The sequence below is a fragment of the Monodon monoceros genome, unplaced genomic scaffold (assembly GCF_005190385.1).
Source record: "Monodon monoceros isolate NGI ecotype Baffin Bay Population unplaced genomic scaffold, NGI_Narwhal_1 Super_Scaffold_19, whole genome shotgun sequence".
Classification (NCBI taxonomy): domain Eukaryota; kingdom Metazoa; phylum Chordata; class Mammalia; order Artiodactyla; family Monodontidae; genus Monodon; species Monodon monoceros.
This window is the reverse complement of record NW_021703775.1, coordinates 7,321,551-7,341,534: the sequence shown is the minus strand read 5'-3', so window position 1 is coordinate 7,341,534 and position 19,984 is coordinate 7,321,551. Positions and strand designations below refer to the sequence as shown.

The following is a 19,984-nucleotide window of genomic DNA, read 5'->3' as shown; positions in this document are numbered from 1 at the left end:
GCGAGGCTTCCCCTCACGACGCAAAGTTGTCCGGCAAAGTGAGCAAAGGGAAACTTCGGGCACTTGCGGGAGCGCGACCGGCTGGACTCGGCCCTGGGCCAGCGCTGCCCCGAGAGGCGGCCGCGGGCAGGGCGCCCTGTCCGCCGTCCGAGGGGCACCTGGAGGCCCGCGCCCAGCCCTCGGCGGCCCGACCCCTGGCTGGCCGGCCAAGCCCGGCTCCCGGCCCGCGCCGTCCCCGCCCGGGTCCCCGCGCCGCGGTCCCCGGCCCACGCGCGCCCGCGGCCGCTCCACTCGGGTCCCCCCGCCCCGGTACCTGCACGGGAGCGCGGGCGGCTCCACGAAGCGCCGGAGGCTCGGTCGGCGAAGTGGAGGCGGCGGGACTGCGGCCGCCCCGGGAGCGCGGACGCCCGTTCCGCACGCGGCGCTGCAGGTTGCCGCCCGGCCTCGCCGCCGCCGGGTCGTGGCCGGGAGACCCGGACGCGGGCGGGGGCACGACCCTCCGGAGCCGGCACTCGCCCGGCCTCGTGCGCGCTCCCCGCCCCGGGCGCGCCGGCTCGGCTCGGCTGCTCTAGGCGCGGCGGGGGCTGACGCCGCTCAGCTCGCTCGCTCGCCAGTCGCGCGCACCTCCCCCGCGGCGCGCCACTCCCGCCGCCGGGCCGAGTCGGGCCGCAAGCTCGCGGGGAGGGGCGGGGGAGGTGGGCCCCGCAGGCCGGGAGGGCGCCGGGTGCGGGCCTGGCTGCCCGCGGGGACCCCTCCGCAGCCTGCGGCGACCCCGCCTGGGCCGGCCCGTGCGGCGGCGCTGTCGGGGCTCCAGGCCTGGCCGCCCCCACTGAGCGGGGCCGGGGTCCGCCAGAGACCCAGACGACCCAGAAGACGAGGCGCCGTGGCTCCGCGCCCCTGCGCGCCCCATCCGAGGGGGATGCGGCCCCGACTCCAGCCTCGACCTCGGGGGTCACCTGGGGGTCAGCGGCCCGACGGCCGGGGCCAGAGGGAGGGCGCCGTGGATGGGAATTGTACGTTTGAATAAAATAAAAGTTGTTTTTTTTATATAACCGTCTGGGTCCGGAGCGTCTCCGGGCTAATTAGGGAAGCTGCCGCCCTGTCTTGGGTTGAATCATGGTTGTGACACTGCAAGTGGGGGAAGAAAGAAAGGCTGCTGACAGCTTCGCAGCCTCGCTGGCTCCCCTTTGCTTCTTTTAGAGACGGGCTGGTCCAGGTAAGGAGAGCGTCTTAGGAAACGTGGGCTCGGGTGGTCGCTCAGCGAGTCAACTAGAGAGCCGGCCCTTAAGCCTGGGCCTGCGGAGCGCACAGCCCGGGACACCTCCACTCCAACCATGTGCCCCCAGAGCAGGGAGCTTTCCCGGCAGGGAGGGAAGACGCACGTGAACTGTGACCCGCAGGAGACCGAGACCACGACAGCTGACCCTTGAGAAACTTCCATGCCAGCTGGAAGAGCTCATGCTAGCATCACGGAGTAACCCTCGAGTGATAGCCGACGTCTGAATCATCAGCTATCTCGGCGCCGTTATATGGGGACACGCCCGGAATCCGCGCCACATCTTGGGGTGGTGGGTTTGGGGATTTTCCCTGCGTACGCTGAGGACTGGAGAAGCCTGCGTTTGTACCACTCTCCGCAGCAGAGCCAGGTGGAAGCCTGGAAGGGGCTCTCCCCACCCCTGGCTTTAAAGGGGATCAAAATCGCAAACAGAAGAATCAAAGGCAGGGAAAAGAGGCTAAGGACAGATCTCATTTACTTGAGCACATAAAGAGAGGTTTACTCAAAAAAAATTTTTTTTTCGTATAATCCCTTTGGTACAAGCCATTCTCTTAAAATCCCCCTTTGCCCTTAAATGCTTGAAATTCCCTGTGTGAAAGGAACAAAAAATATATTGTGGATCAGTCTACAGCCCCCCAAGTTAACAATCTGCCCTCACGATGGACAGGTGACTCGTGACAGCCAGAGACAATGACTTTGTTAGGGGTGTGTGTTTGCTTTTTTCAGAACCGTCAGACTAAACTGAACAACTACCAACAAATCTACACTCCTTTCTCTCCTCTCCCACCTTGAGCCTCTGTTTCTTGCTCCTCAAAATCACATTTATTTTTTGTTATAACTAAATATTTATTGACTTCATAAATTCCCTTTCTAACTAAGAATTTCATTTGTTTCCAGAGTATCTTAAACCTCTGGCTTTATTTGTGTGTGCTGTGGGGGGCTTTTGAAGTTCCTGGAAGTTTTGAGGGGACAAAACCAAAAGTTCTTGGTGATTAGTTAAGGCTGGGAAAGAACACGGTGTCAACACCCACAATAGAAAGTGGTGAGGAGCTTTGTGAATAGGTTAGGAAAATGGGAAGTTACCCGCTTCTGGTAGAGCAAACACCTTCATGCTTTAAAAGTGTTGAAAGGAAGAATATCCCTTCCCCACACCCAGTCCCCAGGGCTCCTCCACACAGCCTTCAAGGGAGCTCTTCACCTCCATAATGCCCCTTGGACCAAACCTTGAAGCCAGGTTGAGAAATGGCTAAAGTGAAGTTTTGCCAAAGGTTCCAAGGAAATAGTCCCCACATGGAGTTTCTGGAAGCCTGCACAGACAGCCATAAAGCTACGAGCATAGGATTGGATTTTGGTTTTGTTTGTTTGTTTTTTCTGGAACTCCAGAAAATCTCTCTCATCTATCCCTGAACACCTCCTCCCAGGGAAGGAGAACCTCACCGCCAAAGCAAAAGGAAAAGTCTGTGCTACCTCTAAATATACTGCACCTGATCAGGGAACACATTTTTATCAAACTGCAGGTGCCGTTCTAAGCCATTTACAATTCGTCGCTCATTTAAACCATTCAGTCCCCAGGAGAGCCCTGAGCTAAGACCTGCTATTATCCCATTTTACAGATAAGGCACTGCCATCGTCTCCCTGTTGTGGAGGAATGAGGTGCCCAAGGTCAGGCAGGAAGGAAGTGGCAGAGCCAGGGATTGAACCCACAGTCTGCACTCTTGGCACTGAACAGGCTGCCTTTCTACAAGTGGCATCTAACGCTGCAAACTGAAAACACCTTTTAGCTTAAAAAGGGAAGGAGAATCACCCTCGCCCACACTCAGGAAGAAGCACCTTCTGGGATCTCAGAAAACAAAAGTATTTAAGTCTAGTCTCCTCTCTCCTGAATCATCATTTAGTCAGACCAGAGGGCTGTCATTGATGGGTTGAAGAGGGGTTCGCCAAAGGTACCAGGCTCACTAGCCCAGGCTGGTACCCAGGAGACCCTTCTGCAGGACAGGGCTTCATCCCAGTCTTCTGCTCTTGGGTCTTCATAAGACTCTCAGCCTGCCTGTATTCCGTTGGGTTCCAAAAATACAGACCCCATCAGGCATAGGTATCCCTACCTGGGCAGAGGATTTCATCCAAGGACCAGCCAGGAACCAACTAGGAAAAAAAAGATGTCAACCTTCTCATGACAGCAGGCCCGTTGCCCAGGTGAGCCTTGGTGACAGAAGTGGAATTGAGCTGCCTCACTGTCAGAGGTCCTCCTTCCTTGTCTTCTGTTTACATGGCCTCGTCTGCCACCACACACCCAGGCAGGTACATTTTTGTCCACACAATTAAGCAGCTTGTGCATTTTTGCTCTAACTAGTGATTAACTATTTTCAAGACCATCACAAGGGTCACGAGGCTCTGCATTGAGATCACACCTTTATTTCAGTGGTTCTGAATGTTTTCTCATAAATCTTTACGATCTTAATTTTTTTGTAAAATAGATGTCTGATTGAAAGACTGGACTTATGTTCAGAACAAGTTCAGGGCACTCTGTCTTCCTTGATGGAATGTTTTTCCTAAGTTAGAAACTATTTATCCTTTTGGGCCAGTTTATTGATCTGTAGGAAGGTATTTTAGGTTTAGTGAGGTAGGGATATTCAGTAATTCTGGCTTAGTGTTGGCTGGGGCTGGGAGGTCACAGTTCTGCTAGAAGTTTATCATGGTTGATAAATTTCATAAAATCTTAGGGTTTCAGGGTGGGTTAAATCTTGGCAGTGGTTTTTGTTGTTGTTGATTACAAGATTTGGTTTGGTTTTTGTTTTCTGAGGTATAACTGACCTAAAGGACACACATCTCTGTGTTCAGCTTGAATTTTCAGTTACATATCATTTCTCTCATGCAACCATCATCCACATCAAGATCTAGAACATTCTTAGCATCCCAGGAAGCTTTCTTGGGTAGTCAGTGCATATACCCAAGCTAACCACTATTCCACACTGTTACCATAGATTAGTGATCTGTGTTGTTAAGTCTCATGAATAGGCATATGTAGACTGATACAGTATGTCTTCTTTTGTATCTGACTTCTGTTATTCAACACAGTGTCTGTGAGATTTATCCATGTTCTGTGTATCAGGTCATTCCTTTTGTATTGCTGTGTAGTATTCCACTGCATAGATATACCATAACTTACCCCTTCTACTCTTCTTAGGCATTTGGATTCTTTCCAAGTTTGGGATATTATAATATATCTGCTATGAACATTCTCATATATGCTTTTTGGTGGGCATAAGCACTCAGTTTTATCCAAGAGTGGAATCCTGGGTCATAGGACATATATATGTAAGTTTAACTTTAGTACTTACTACCAAATACCATCTCTCTACTGCATTGTTTTCCTTTGAAAGTATGATACAAAATTCTTTGACCAATATCTGTGTCCATAGTGTGTCTGCATTCATAATTATATCTTTAGGAGAGATCCAGAGAGGAGTTCCTGGGTCAATGGCTGTGAATGAGTCAGAGGCTCTATTAATCACAGGGTATGAAGGCTTCTTAGGTTGTAAGGCCCTAATGACACAATTGGATAATACTTTCATTCATCTCTGGGCAGCTTCTTCTCCCATTCCCCACAGCAACTAGCCCTTACTGCTCTCATGCACCACGTGTTCTCAGCCCCCATCACACTCTTCCAAACAGATGGTCTGCTTCCTTTTTTTCATAGAAAATTAAAGTTACTGGGCATGGAAATAAGTCTGCTAAGCAGCTGACCTTAAAATAGGGAGATTTTCCTGGATTATCTGGGTGGGTCTAGTGTAATCACAAGGGTGCTTAAAAGGGAAGAGGGAAGCAGCTGAAGACCAGAGACGTGGTGGCATGAGATGGGCTCAGCTCAGTAGTGCTGAATTTGAAGGTGGAGGGAGGGGCCACAAGCCACGGGAAGTGGGCAGATTCTAGAAGCTCGAAAAGGCAAGGAAATGGATTCTCCCCTCAAGGATCCAGAAGGGACATAATCCTTCCAACACCTTGATTTTTAGCTTAATGAGACATATAGCAGACTTCTGCCCTCCAGACCTGTGAGAACATTAAACTGTGTTGTTTAAAGCACTAAGTTTGTGGTAATCTGTTACTGCAACAATAGGAAATGAATACGGAATTTATTTTAGAATTCCCTTGACTTATAGCTGGAAAGTCTATTTCTCCATGCCCACTCACTGGCACAGTCTATAGCAGAGACCCCATTAGACATGCCTTGGCTCAATCCTAGCTGAATAAGCTTAATATTTTAAATGGAAATTATCATTCAATGTAGGATTCAGATTCTTAACTAAGGCTCTCCCAGGCACTTTTTTTTTTTTTTTTTTTTTTGGACAAATGCCAGACACTGACAGTCTGAAATTTTAGAGCCTTGGGCAGCCATTTAAATACCCTTCGGCAATTTATAGACCTTTCAGGAATGTCCACAACAGTATCTTCTGAGAACTCAAAAATGCTTTCAGTTTTATTTTAACCTGCCCCAATTTTGTAAGATTTATTTTTAATTATTCCCTCTTTTTAAAAAAAGTGCATTCTCTTGTTACACCATCTAAAAATCATAGTTTTGTTGGTTTTCTTATCAGCAGTAATGTTATTTTCCATAAAATCCTGCGCTTTCATACTTAACCCTTCCTCTAACCTAACAAGAATTTCTTATCCAAAAACATCAGCTTCCTGACTGGGGATGAAGCTGGAAGATTATTCTGGAACAATACCCGTAACAATGCTGATTTTGTGTTTATATGGAATAATATTTTCAGTAAAAGAAATGAGAACTTTCATTACACTTATAAAGTCTAAACCTCTACTTTTCTTTTCTTTTGGTTTTATCCCAGAGATAAAACAAGCATGGATCCGATTTATGGGCTGGCCCACATAGCTCCTTTTGCAAATGTGGCTTTAAACCAGCTAATCTTTTGAAAGTCTTTACACTGACTAATTTAGAAGCAAGGAGAACAAATGTGGGAGTATAAATGCAAGGCACTGAATAAGAGTGATCAGCTCTGCCAATGAACACACTGCTGTGTTTCTGAGTACCCAATGCAGTTCACGACTTTCATTTAGATGAAGCTTCCTGGGGCTTGTCTTGCCTCCCCAGCACAGTGTGCTACGTGACTGGAATTCCAGCTTGGAAGGTGAGATCTGTCCAGGATCTTAAAGATCAGAGTCTCCAACCTCATGTTATGGGGGACTAGAAAGTGAGTAGCCCAAGGTTACATGCTGTTGGCTGAGCTTTGCGAAAGGCAGGTGTGTTATAGCATCTGCTCACCTCTCACTGATTCTGCAGTCTCCCAGTCTCTGAAAATCACCAGAAGATTCTGATGGAAAACTTATCTTCTTAGTAGAACAAATGAGCAACACTCCTATTCACTTGATAGGAGTGCAGCATCTTATTCATTTGATAGACTGTAAATAACAAATATAGTATAAATAAGCAAACAGTAAAAAAGGAAATGTAGGGGTTTTTTTAATCACAGAAAGGTTTTCTTATTGACACCGTTTGGGCAGCTCCTTATTTTCTGCCTGAGTTATGAACAAAAACATGTTCATAAGGCAGTTTGGTACCCAAAGCATACACCCTCTTGTGCTAACTGCTGGAGCAGCTCTTCCGTGGCTCTGTCAGTGAAATGATATGACATTCAGGTGAAAGAATGAAGGGAATGTTTCTGTAGCAAATGGTAACACTAAAAATAGTGTTTGGAGTGAAAGTAGGATGAGGAATAATTTCTTCATTGTTTCCATGGAAAAGTAGGAAAGTGGGAATGACGTATGGCCTTTTGAGGCCTTAGGTAGATCTGGAGATGTCCTTCAAAGAAATGGGAGGGTCTCTGCTGCCATGATAGCTCTCTAAACAGCTGTTCCGCATTTCACTTTCATCTCTACGATCTCTTCCCATTCTAAATGTCTGTGAGTCTGATTTATGTCATGTATATATGAAATTTTTATTGACTGTATTTTTATATCTAGTTGCCTATTGTTTGATCTATGTTGCTTCTATAGAAAATGGCATAAAGGGTGCTGAAATGCTGACCCATGCGAAGTTGTGATGTAGGTGAAGCTTGTTTTTTGTGCACTTTGAGTCCTCTTCCAGCTCAGAGACCTATCCTGCAGATGCCCCGGGCCTGCCTTCTGCAGACAAGGCCCAATTTTACCCCACCCCCTTCAAAGGTACCCCTTCTATACACCTCCGCTAATAAACCAACATGCTCGTAAACTAATCCCTTCAAGGATGTCAGTGGCTAGTATTGCTTACGGTTTTCCTGCCTCTATCACCATTTCACAGGGGTATGTGTAATTCTACAAAAGTTCTCAATGAAATACTAGCAAAATTAATCCAGCAACATATCAAAAGGATTATGTACCATGACTAAGTGGGATTTACCCAGAAATGCAAGGTTGGTTGAACTTACAAAAATTGATCAATGCGATAACCCATGTTAATGGAATAAAGGACAAATACCACATGAGCATCTCAGTAGAAAGAAAAGCATTTGACAAAATTCAGGACTTTTTCATGATAAAAACACTTAACTAGGAATGGAATAGAACTTTCTCAACTGGATAAAGGGCATCGGTAACAAACCTAAAGCTAATATCATACTACACAATTAAAGACTAAATGCTTTCCCCTTAAAATCAGGAACAAAAATATCTATTCTCACCACTTCTATTCAACACTGTACTAGAAGTACTAGCCAGGGCAATTGGCAAATAAAAGAAATAAAAGACATCCAGATTTGAAAGGAAGAGTAAAACAATCTCTGTTTGCAGATGACATGATCCTGTAGATAGAAAATCCTAAGGAATTCACTAAAAATTATTGTAAATAAAAAAAATTCAGGAAATGTTGAACTATACAAGATCGATATACAAAAATCAATTGTATTTCTATACACTAGCAACAAAATGTCACTGAAATGACATTAAGAAAACAATTCATTTACAATAGCATTAAAAGTAATGAAATACATTGAAATAAATTTAACAAAAGAAGCATAGACTTGTACACTGAAAACTGAAAAACATCACTGGAAGAAATTGAGACCTAAGTAAATGGAGAGATAGCCCATGATCATGGATCAGAAGACTTAGTATCTTTAACATGTAAACACTCTCCAAATTGAGTTACAAATTTAATGCAGTGCCTATCAGAAACGCAGCTTGCTTTTTTTTTACAGCAGGACAAGCTGATCCTAAAATTCATATGGAAATACAAGCAACCCAGGGCAGCCAAAACAATCTTGAAAAAGATGGAGAACTCACACTTCCCAGTTTCAAAAGTTACTGCAAAGCTACAGAAATCAAGACAGTGTGGTACTCAATAATTAGCTCACATGAATGATAGACATAAAAACATAATTCAAAAAGAGTCATGTACCACAATGTTCACTGCAGCTCTATTTACAATAGCCAGGACATGGAAGCAACCTAAGTGTCCATCGACAGATGAATGGATAAAGAAGATGTGGCACATATATACAATGGAATATTACTCAGCCATAAAAAGAAACGAAATTGAGCTATTTGTAATGAGGTGGATAGACCTAGAGTCTGTCATACAGAGTGAAGTAAGTCAGAAAGAAAAAGACAAATACCGTATGCTAACACATATATATGGAATTTAAGAAAAAAAAATGTCATGAAGAACCTAGGGGTAAGACAAGAATAAAGACACAGACCTACTGGAGAATGGACTTGAGGATATGGGGAGGGGGAAGGGTGAGCTGTGACAGAGCGAGAGAGAGTCATGGACATATATACACTAACAAACGTAAGGTAGATAGCTGGTGGGAAGCAGCCGCATGGCACAGGGATATCAGCTCGGTGCTTTGTGACCGCCTGGAGGGGTGGGATAGGGAAGGTGGGAGGGAGGGAGACACAAGAGGGAAGAGATATGGGAACATATGTATATGTATAACTGATTCACTTTGTTATAAAGCAGAAACTAACACACCATTGTAAAGCAATTACACCCCAATAAAGATGTTAAAAAAAAAAAAACTATAAAACTCTTAGCAGAAAACACAGGGGTAAATCTTTGTGACCTTGATTTCAGGATTGATTTCTTATATATGACACCTGAAGGCACAAGTGATAATAGAGAAGTTGGAATTCATCAAAATTATAAACTTGAATGTTTCCAAGTACACCATCAAGAAAGTAAAAAGTGATAAATGTTACACTTTTAAGTAACTTTTACTTAAAAGTAAAATATGTAAAAAGTCTTTAAAAATATAGCTTATTCTTTGTACCATATTGTACAGAAACCACTGTAGCAGATATGTTTTAATAGAACTGTATGAATACATATAAAGTATGCTCCTTTAGTTCCTGGATACAAAAGGTTACATAAATATTGCATAAAAGGATTTTCTGGAAGTGTTAGCCACTAAACAGCTAGACCACTGAATTTTGCTTCCAAAACTACCTCTTCATATCAGAATTTCATAGCATATCATAGATGTCACCAGACCTCTGTTCAGTAAACTGACATTAGAATCCCAATAAATTAAAGAAAAGGAAAATAGAAAGGCAACCAAAATATTTGCAAATTTTATATTTGGGAAATGCAAATCAAAGCCACTAGACACACACAAGAATGTGTATAATAAAAAAATCCCTAAATATTTGGTAATTAAGAAATATAATTAAAATAATCTGTGGGTCAAAGTGGAATCACAATGGAAGTTAGAAAACATTTTTAACCAGTCATGAATGAAAATATGACATATCAAAACTTGTGAGATACACCTAAATACTTCACCTTAGTGGAAAAGTATTACTTGTTCAAAACACATATGTTAGAAAAGAAGAAAGACTGAAAACACAATTTGAGCATCCACACTCAAGAATCTAGGCAGGGCTTCCCTGGTGGCAGAGTGGTTGAGAATCTGCCTGCCAATGCAGGGGACACAGGTTCAAGCCCTGGTCTGGGAAGATCCCACATGCCGCGGAGCAACTAGGCCCATGAGCCACAACTACCGAGCCTGCGCATCTGGAGCTTGTGCTCTGCAACAAGAGAGGCCGCAACAGTGAGAGGCCCGCGCACCGCGATGAAGAGTGGCCCCCACTCGACGCAACTAGAGAAAGCCCTCGCACAGAAACGAAGACCCAACACACCCAAAAATAAAATAAATTAAAAGCCATGCTCATAAAATATTTTTTTAAAAAATCTAGGCAAAATAGTAGCAAATTATACCCAAAATGGAAAATAGAAAAAAAGAGAAGAAATTAGTGAAATAGAAAACAAAAAGCACAGTAGAAAGGATCTACAAGGCCAGAAATTGAAAAGATTAATAAAACTGATATATTCCCCGTGAGACTGACTTTGAAAAAAACAAGAGAAAGAAGGCAAAAATAGTCAACATCAGGAATGAAAAAGGGGGTATGTAGATCCTGTTACATGAAAGAGGTAATTGCAGGATTTTATGAACAATATTATATCTAAAAATTTGTTTAAATGGACAAATTCCTAAAAAAAGAATTCAAATAACTAAAACTGACTTAAGAAGAATGATATCTGAAGAGTCCTATTACTACTAAAGAAGATGAATTTGTAATTGAAAACCTTCCCACAATGGAAACTACAGGCCCAGGGGCTTCACCAATGTAATTCTACTAAACATTTAAGGAAGAAATCATTTCACTCTTATAACGCTCTTCCAGAAAATACAAAGTTCCTAATTTATTCTTTGAGGCTGACTTAATCTTAATACCAAAACCTGATAAGGCCATTATGAGGATGAAATTTTACACAAGTCAATTTCATTCAGTTTTATTTTATCAAATAAAATATTAGCAAATCAAATCTAGCTGTATATAAAAAGGTTCCATGTGAAACCCAAGTTGACTTTATTCCAGGAGAACAAGGTTAAATTAATATTTGAAAATCAGTCAACATAATAAAGGAGAGAGTAATATGATAATCAAAATAGATGCAGAAAAACATTTGATAGTGTTCAACATCCATTCAAGGATTAAATCTCTCAAATTAGGAACTGTAATTAACTTTGTTAATCTGATAAATAGTATCTTTGAAGAAAAAAAGAAGGACACTAACCCATAGCCATTATCATACTTAATGGTGAAATGCTGAAAACTTTCCCTTTGTGATTATAAAGAAGACAAAAATATCCATTATCACCACTTCTGTTCAGCTTCATATAGGTGGTCTTAGCCAGTGCACTAAATCAAGAAAAAATTAGAAGTACAGGTATTGTGACAATAAAAATGTTTTTTTCCACAGATGATATGATTGAATATGTAGGGTCCTAAAGAATTTACAGCTAAATTATTAGAAGGAATAAATGACTTTTAGCAAGGTTGCTAAATCAGTACAAGGTCAAAATACAAAATTCAAATAAGTTTTATACATCAGCAAGAATTTAAAAATGATACATATTCATGTATAAAAGCATCAAAAAATTCAAATACCTAGTGACAATATTTTAAAATTAGTGTATCAACACCTTCACACAGAAAACTATGAAATATTACCAAGAAAAATTAAATAAATAGAAAAATATATGTTCATGGACTAGAAGACTCAGTATTAGAAAGATGTCAGTTCTCCCCAAATGTATCCATAATTTGATGTAAATAGTACATTAAAAATCATAACAAGTTTTATGGAACTTCACTAAATGATTTTTAAATTATATGGAAATACACAAGAAAAAGAGTCAAGATACTTTTGAAGAAGAACAATAACATGATAGGATCTGCTATAGTGGATAGCAAGACTTTATTGTAAGGATACAGTAATTAAAACAATGAGGTATTTGTCAGATAGAAAAATAGACCCATGAAATAGTATAGAGAGCCCAAAAACAAAGACACACATATTTTGGCACTTCATAGGACAAAGTAGTAATGCAAACCCATGGGGAAAAGACAGTTTTTTCATGTGTTTGTTGGCAATCTGTATATTGTCTTTGGAGAAATATCTATTTAGGTCTTCGGCCCATTTTTGGATTGGGTTTTTTGCTTTTTTGATATTGAGCTGCATGAGCTGCTTGTAAATTTTGAAGATTAATCCTTTGTCTGTTGCTTCATTGGCAAATATTTTTTCCCATTCTGAGGAATGCTCAACATCACTAATCATTAGAGAAATGTAAATCAAAACTACAATGAGGTATCACCTCACACCAGTCAGAATGGCCATCATCAGAAAATCTACAAACAATAAATGCTGGAGAGGGTGTGGAGAAAAGGGAACCCTCTTGCACTGTTGGTGGGAATGTAAATTGATACAGCCACTATGGAGAACAGTACGGAGGTTCCTTAAAAAACTAAAAATAGAACTACCATATGACCCAGCAATCCCACTACTGGGCATATACCCTGAGAAAACCATAATTCAAAAAGAGTCATGTACCACATTGTTCATTGCAGCTCTATTTACAATAGCCAGGACATAGAAGCAACCTAAGTGTCCATCGACAGACGAATGGATAAAGAAGATGTGGCACATATATACAATGGAATATTACTCAGCCGTAAAAAGAAACGAAATTGAGTTATTTGTAGAGAGGTGGGTGGACCTAGAGTCTGTCATACAGAGTGAAGTAAGTCAGAAAGAGAAAAATAAATACTGTATGCTAACACATACATAATCTAAAAAAAAAAAAAGGTTCTGAAGAACTTAGGGGCAGGACAGGAATAAAGACGCAGACATAGAGAATGGACTTGAGGACACGGGGAGGGGGAAGGGTAAGCTGGGACGAAGTGGGAGAGTGGCATGGACATATATACACTACCAAATGTAAAATAGATAGCTAGTGGGAAGCAGCTGCATAGCACAGGGAGATCAGCTCAGCGCTTTCTGACCACCTAGAGGTGTGGGATAGGGAGGGTGGGAGGGAGACACGAGAGGGAGGAGATATGAGGATATATGTATATGTATAGCTGATTCACTTTTTTATACAGCAGAAACTAACACACCATTGTAAAGCAATTATACTCCAATAAAGATGTTAAAAAAACAACAGTCTTTTCAACACATAGTGCTGAGTTAATTGGAAATCTTTATGAAATTTTTAAAATCTCAACACTTTCCTCAATTCTACACAAAAGTCAATTCCAGATGGACTGTTGTAAAATTAACAAGAAATAATGTTTATAGATGAAAATATGAGACACGATTGCAAACTTCAGGTAGGAAAAAATTTCTTAAATAGGACAGAAAAAAATGAACATCCATAGAGGAAATTACTGATAAATTGGACATTATTTTATTTTTTATATTTATTTATTATTATTATTTTTTGGCTGCGTCAGGTCTTAGTTGCGGCATGGGATCTTCGTTGTGGCATGTGGGCTTCTCTCTAGTCGTGGCACGTGGGCTTCAGAGCGTGTGGGCTCTGTAGTTTGCAGTACGTGGGCTCTCTCCTTGAGGCGTGCGAGCTCAGTAGTTGTGGCGCACGGGCTTAGTTGCTCCACAGCATGTGGGATCTTCCCGGACCATGGCTCGAAACTGTGTCCCCTGCACTGGCAGGCAGATTCTTAACCACTACGCCACCAGGGAAGTCCCAGCAGCCCAAATAATAAATAAATAGTCTCATGTTTGTAAAATGGAATAATACACAACAATGAAAATGAAAAAACCCTGAAACTATTATTACATTTAGCAACATGGGTAAATTTCAGAAACAAAATATTGAGTGAAAAAAAAGGAAATAACAATACATACCCTAGGATTCCATTTATAAAAAGTTTCCAAATAGGTAAAACTGAACTATTTGTCTTAGAAATCAGGACTCTGGTTATTTGGCAAGACAGGAAGAGTGACTGGGATAGGGTACCAGGGAAACTGCTGAGATGCTGGAAATGTCCTGGATCTTGACCCAGCCAGACAGTGGTTTTATAGGTATTTGTGATAAGTCATTGTGCTCTTCTACGTGGTTATACTTTACCACCAAAAATGCACTCTATGAAGTACTGCTAAGATTTTATTTTTTTATTATTAGATTTTTCTAATAATGAAATACAGAAAATTGGGATCAAATACTTCCCTTATCCCTATAGGTGACATTTTCTAGCCTTTCTCTGTGTATCTGGCATATCAGAATATCAGGTTTATGATCCTATAAGATCATGGTCACAAAGACATTTTGCCAGAAAAGAAAAAGTCTACTCCTCATTGTAGAATCCAGAGATGTCTGCTCTATTTTACCCCAGAGAGCTCTGAGACAATGAACAACAGAGCACAAAGAGAGAAGCACAGAGAAACACACAGAGGGACAACAGTCTACCCTGTCTGGTTCTGATGATCTGTGGAAACTCCTCAAATGGACGATTCCTATTCATTCTTTCTCATCAGAATTTACCTGTGTCAATCTGCCATTCACTGCTATAAAGGGAGATACTGTTCTATTGCTTCATGTATGAATTAACCACTTGCCCCAGTGAAGGTGTTTATTTCAAAACCTTTAAAGGCTAACCTACTGCCAGATGGGAGCTTAGTGAAACCTGAAGTCATTTATCTTTGATCTACTTGCAGAAAATCCTTGTCTCTGAACAATTCAAACTTCACAAGTGACTGAGGTTTGTAGGTAAGCAGAGGGATTTGAAAGATGCTACAATGGGGGCTGCAATAATCAAATGTAGATCAGTTATAGCAGTAGCCAAAATTCAATCAAGGTACAGAATTGGAAGAAAAAAATCTTTTTTTTATCTACAGCAAGTGTAAAATTCTGATCATAAACACAGTTTAGAACTTTTTAACACATGGAAATTTTTTTGCAATAGGAAATTGAAAGTCCTGGGCTTACATGGACACATAATGTATAAGTTTAGGTGAGTTTATACATAAACCCATAACTTTCAATTACTTATTATAAAAAGTTTTCACTAGTCTGTGTAGTTATTAAGGGTTTTTTTTTAAGTCATTCAATACAGCTTTTTTCTAATAGAGGCAATCAAGTCCTTGTACTAATGCCTACAAAGCCCAGGATTAACTGTCTACTTCCAAACGGAAGTCCTGAAAATGGTCAAAGGGACTTGTTTCATCATCGATTAACTTGATTATTGAATTTTACAACTCTGGGCTGCTAAGGAAGAGATCTTGAATTTTCTTCCCACCTGTGACCATCTTCTTCAGATCTGCCTTTAACTTGCTTCTGCAAAGACCCACTGTCTGCTTTTTTCTGAGGAAATTATTATTATAAATAACTACATAAATGTATTAAAGCTATGTTTTGTTTAGCTAGAAATTTTTAGAAGGTGGAGAGAAGTGGGCCATGTTTCAAAAATGTAAATGCAGTTGAAGAGGATCCCTCAGCCGAGCAGAGTCTTTACCAGCCATTTGGCTGCAGTGAGGGAAACATATTAAGGCTGCCTGCACTGGAGCGCAGTTCCAGTGAATTCTTGGAGCTACAGGGAAGTACTGAGGCAAACCTTTCTCCTGATGAATATAAAAAGTAGGTTTCACTCATTTGTTCATTCAGCAAAAATTTATTGAACATCTACTCTATCAAAGTCACTGGTACTTGAGTGTGAATTGGCGAAAAATGCTGCAACAGTACAATGAAAGAAAAATAGGAAGAACTATATGAAAGTAAATATCAAATGAAGGTTACACTTAAATACAGATAAAAACACTTTCCTCTGAAAACAAGATGACCGTGAGGCATATTCCTGATTCTCTCCATCACTCTCATTAGTAGGAAGCCAAACCATAGGTCTATTTGTCTAGAGGCTGTTATCCTGAAGTACAGACATGCACAGATGGAGTTAATTAGCTGCCCTTGAGCTAGGCGTACTTCCAATTGCCTTGACTTTGATGCAAACATCATTAAAGAAACTGGTCCTTTAATAGCAATCCCTGAGATTCCATAGCCTGTTAAGAAAACTGAGGAAGCAGAAGAGATTTCTGCCATATCAAGGAGTCTGAAGTCTTCTCTTTCAGAATATTGCAAAATGGCCTCTCTATTATATCAGATGCTATAGCCTAAGAGATGATGCAAATGTATTAATAATTACTATAATGTCTGTTTCCTACTGAGATAAAACTGGTTTAAGTCCAGCTCAACAAAACACTTATAAAGAGGCAGCAAGCAGAAGATAGATTTTTTTCCCCTTAAACCTAAAACAGGACACTGTATTTGTCTTAATAGATAACAGCTCATGTTACCTTACCTGTAATTAACCTTACCTCCAAAAGCTAAATAAACATAAGAGAATAATTCTTCATCCTAGGGACAAAATGGGATATTTTCTATATTTTATCTTCTCTTGTTTGTTGAGCCTTTATGAAATTTGGTCTTCATTTTACTAAATGTGTAAGTGTAAGATGCAAAATTTCCTGGAAGCGCAGCAAGAAGAAATTTAGAACACAGAAAGCTTTTGCACGGCCAAGGAAACCATTAACAAAATGAAAAGGCAACCTACCAAACGGGAGAAAATATTTGCAAATCCTATCTCTGATACGGGATTAGTATGCAAAATACACAAAGAACTCATACAACTCAATAGCAAAAACAAAAAATTGGATTAAAAAATGGGCAGAAGATTTGAATAGGTATTTTTCCATAGAAGACATACAGATGATGAACAAGTACACGAAAAGATACTTAACATCACTAACCATCAGGGAAATGCAAATCAAAACCACAATGAGATATCACCTCACACCCGTCAGAATGGCTATTATCAAAAAGACAAGTGCACCAGAGGGCAGACAGCAGAAGCAAGAAGAACTACAATCCTGCAGCTTGTGGAACAAAAAACACATTCACAGAAAGACAGACAAGATGAAAAGGCAGAGAGCTATGTAGCAGATGAAGGAACAAGATAAAACCCCAGAAAAACGACTAAATGAAGTCTAGATAGGCAACCTTCCAGAAAAAGAACTCAGAATAACGATAGTGAAGATGATCCAGGACCTCAGAAAAAGAATGGAGGCAAAGATCGAGGAGATGCAAGAGATGTTTAACAAAGACCTAGAAGAATTAAATAACAAACAAACAGAGATGAACAATACAATAACTGAAATGAAAACTACACTAGAAGGAATCAATAGCAGAATAACTGAGGCAGAAGAACGGATAAATGACCTGGAAGACAGAATGGCAGAATTCACTGCCATGGAACAGAATAAAGAAAAAAGAATGAAAAGAAATGAAGACAGCCTAAGAGACCTCTGGGACAACATTAAACGCAAAAACATTCGCATTATAGGGGTCCCAGAAGGAGAAGAGAGAGAGAAAGGACCCGAGAAAATATTTGAAGAGATTATAGTCGAAAACTTCCCTAACATGGGAAAGGAAATAGCCACCCAAGTCCAGGAAGTGCAGCGAATCCCATACAGGATAAACCCAAGGAGAAACACGCTGAGACACATAGTAATCAATTTGGCAAAAATTAAAGACAAAGAAAAATTATTGAAAGCAGCAAGGGAAAAACGACAAATAACATACAAGGGAACTCACAAAAGGTTAACAGCTGATTTCTCAGCAGAAACTCTACAAGCCAGAAGGGAGCAGCATGATATACTTAAAGTGATGAAAGGGAAGAACCTACAACCAAGATTACTCTACCTGGCAAGGATCTCATTCAGATTCGATAGAGAAATCAAAAGCTTTACAGACAAGCAAAAGCTAAGAGAATTCAGCACCACCAAACCAGCTCTACAACAAATGCTAAGGGAACTTCTCTAAGTGGGAAACACAAGAGAAGAAAAGGACCTACAAAAACAAACGCAAAACAATTAAGAAAATGGTCATAGGAACATACATATCGATAATTACCTTAAACATGAATGGATTAAATGCTCCAACCAAAAGACACAGGCTTGCTGAATGGATACAAAAACAAGACCCATATATATGCTGTCTACAAGAGACCCACTTCAGACCTAGGGACACATACAGACTGAAAGTGAGGGGATGGAAAAAGATATTCCATGTAAATGGAAATCAAAAGAAAGCTGGGGGCTTCTCTGGTGGCGCAGTAGTTGAGAGTCCACCTGCCGATGCAGGGGACATGGGTTCATGCCCTGGTCTGGGAAGATCCCACATGCCACAGAGTGGCTAGGCCCGTAAGCCATGGCCGCTGAGCCTGCACATCCGGAGCCTGTGCTCTGCAACGGGAGAGGCCACAAGAGTGAGATGCCTGCGTACCGCAAAAAAAAAAAAAAAAAAGAAAGCTGGAGTAGCAATACTCATATCAGATAAGATAGACCTTAAAATAAAGCATGTTATAAGAGACAAGGAAGGACACTACATAATGATCAAGGGATCAATCCAAGAAGAAGACATAACAATTATAAATATATATGCACCCAACATAGGAGCACCTCAATACATAAGGTAACTGCTAACAGCTATAAAAGAGGAAATCAACTGTAACACAATACTGGGGGACTTTAACACCTCACTTACACTAATGGACAGATCATCCAAAATAAAAATAAATAAGGAAACAGAAGCTTTAAATGACACAATAGACCAGACAGATTTAATTGATATTTATAGGACATTCCATCCAAAAACAGCAGATTACACTTTCTTCTCAAGTGTGCACAGAACATTCTCCAGGATAGATCACATCTTGGGTCACAAATCAAGCCTCAGTAAATTTAAGAAAATTGAAATCACATCAAGCATCTTTTCTGACCACAATACTATGAGATTAGAAATGAATTACAGAGAAAAAAACGTAAAAAACACAAACATATGGAGGTTAAACAATACGTTACTAAATAACCAAGAGATCACTGAAGAAATCAAAGAGGAAATCCAAAAATACCTAGAGACAAATGACAATGAAAACACGACAATCCAAAACCTATGGGATGCAACAAAAGCAGTTCTAAGAGGGAAGTTTATAGCTATACAAGCCTATCTCAAGAAACAAGAAAAATCTCAAATGAACAATCTAACCTTACACCCAAAGGAACTAGAGAAAGAAGAACAAACAAAACCCAAAGTTAGCAGAAGGAAAGAAATGACCAAGATCAGAGCAGAAATAAATGAAACAGAAACAAGGAAAACAATAGCAAAGATCAATAAAACTAAAAGTTTGTTCTTTGAGAAGATAAACAAAATTGGTAAACCATTAGCCAGACTCATCAAGAAAAAGAGGGAGAGGACTCAAATCAATAAAATTAGAAATGGAAAAGGAGAAGTTACAACAGACACTGCAGAAATACAAAGCATCCTAAGAGACTACTACAAGCAACTCTATGCCAATAAAATGGACAACCTGGAAGAAATGGAGAATTCTTAGAAAGGTATAACCTTCCAAGACTGAACCAGGAAGAAATAGAAAATATGAACAGACCAATCACAAGTAATGAAATTGAAACTGTGATTAAAAATCTTCCAAAACAAAAAAAAGACAAGTGATAACAAGTGTTGGAGAGGATGCGGACAAAAGGAAGGAATGTGCACTGCTGGTGGGAATGTAAATTGGTGCAGCTACTATGGAAAACAATATGGAGGTTCCTCAAAAAATTAAGAATAGAAGTACCATATGATCCAGCAATTCTACTTCTGGGTATTTATCCAAAGAAAATGAACCCCCATATTCATTTCAGCAATATTTACAGTAGCCAAGATATGGAAACAACCTAAGTGTCCACTGATGGATGAATGGATAAAGATGTTGTGGCATGTATATACAATGGGATATTATTTAGCAGTAAAAAGGAAGGAAATCTTGCCATTTGCAACAGTATGGATAGGTCTTGAGTGCATT

General features: G+C 40.6%; 1 protein-coding gene across 1 annotated transcript in view; it reads right to left on the bottom strand.

Moving 5' to 3' along the window:
* The window catches only part of KIAA1211L (KIAA1211 like), a 121,133-nt gene extending 120,762 nt beyond the window's left edge, over positions 1-371 (bottom strand). Inside the window, exon 1 of the mRNA XM_029231380.1 lies at positions 314-371. The gene's annotated coding sequence lies outside the window, so the exon portion shown is untranslated. The remainder of the gene's footprint in view (positions 1-313) is intronic.
* Between the last annotated feature and the right edge of the window lie 19,613 nt (positions 372-19,984).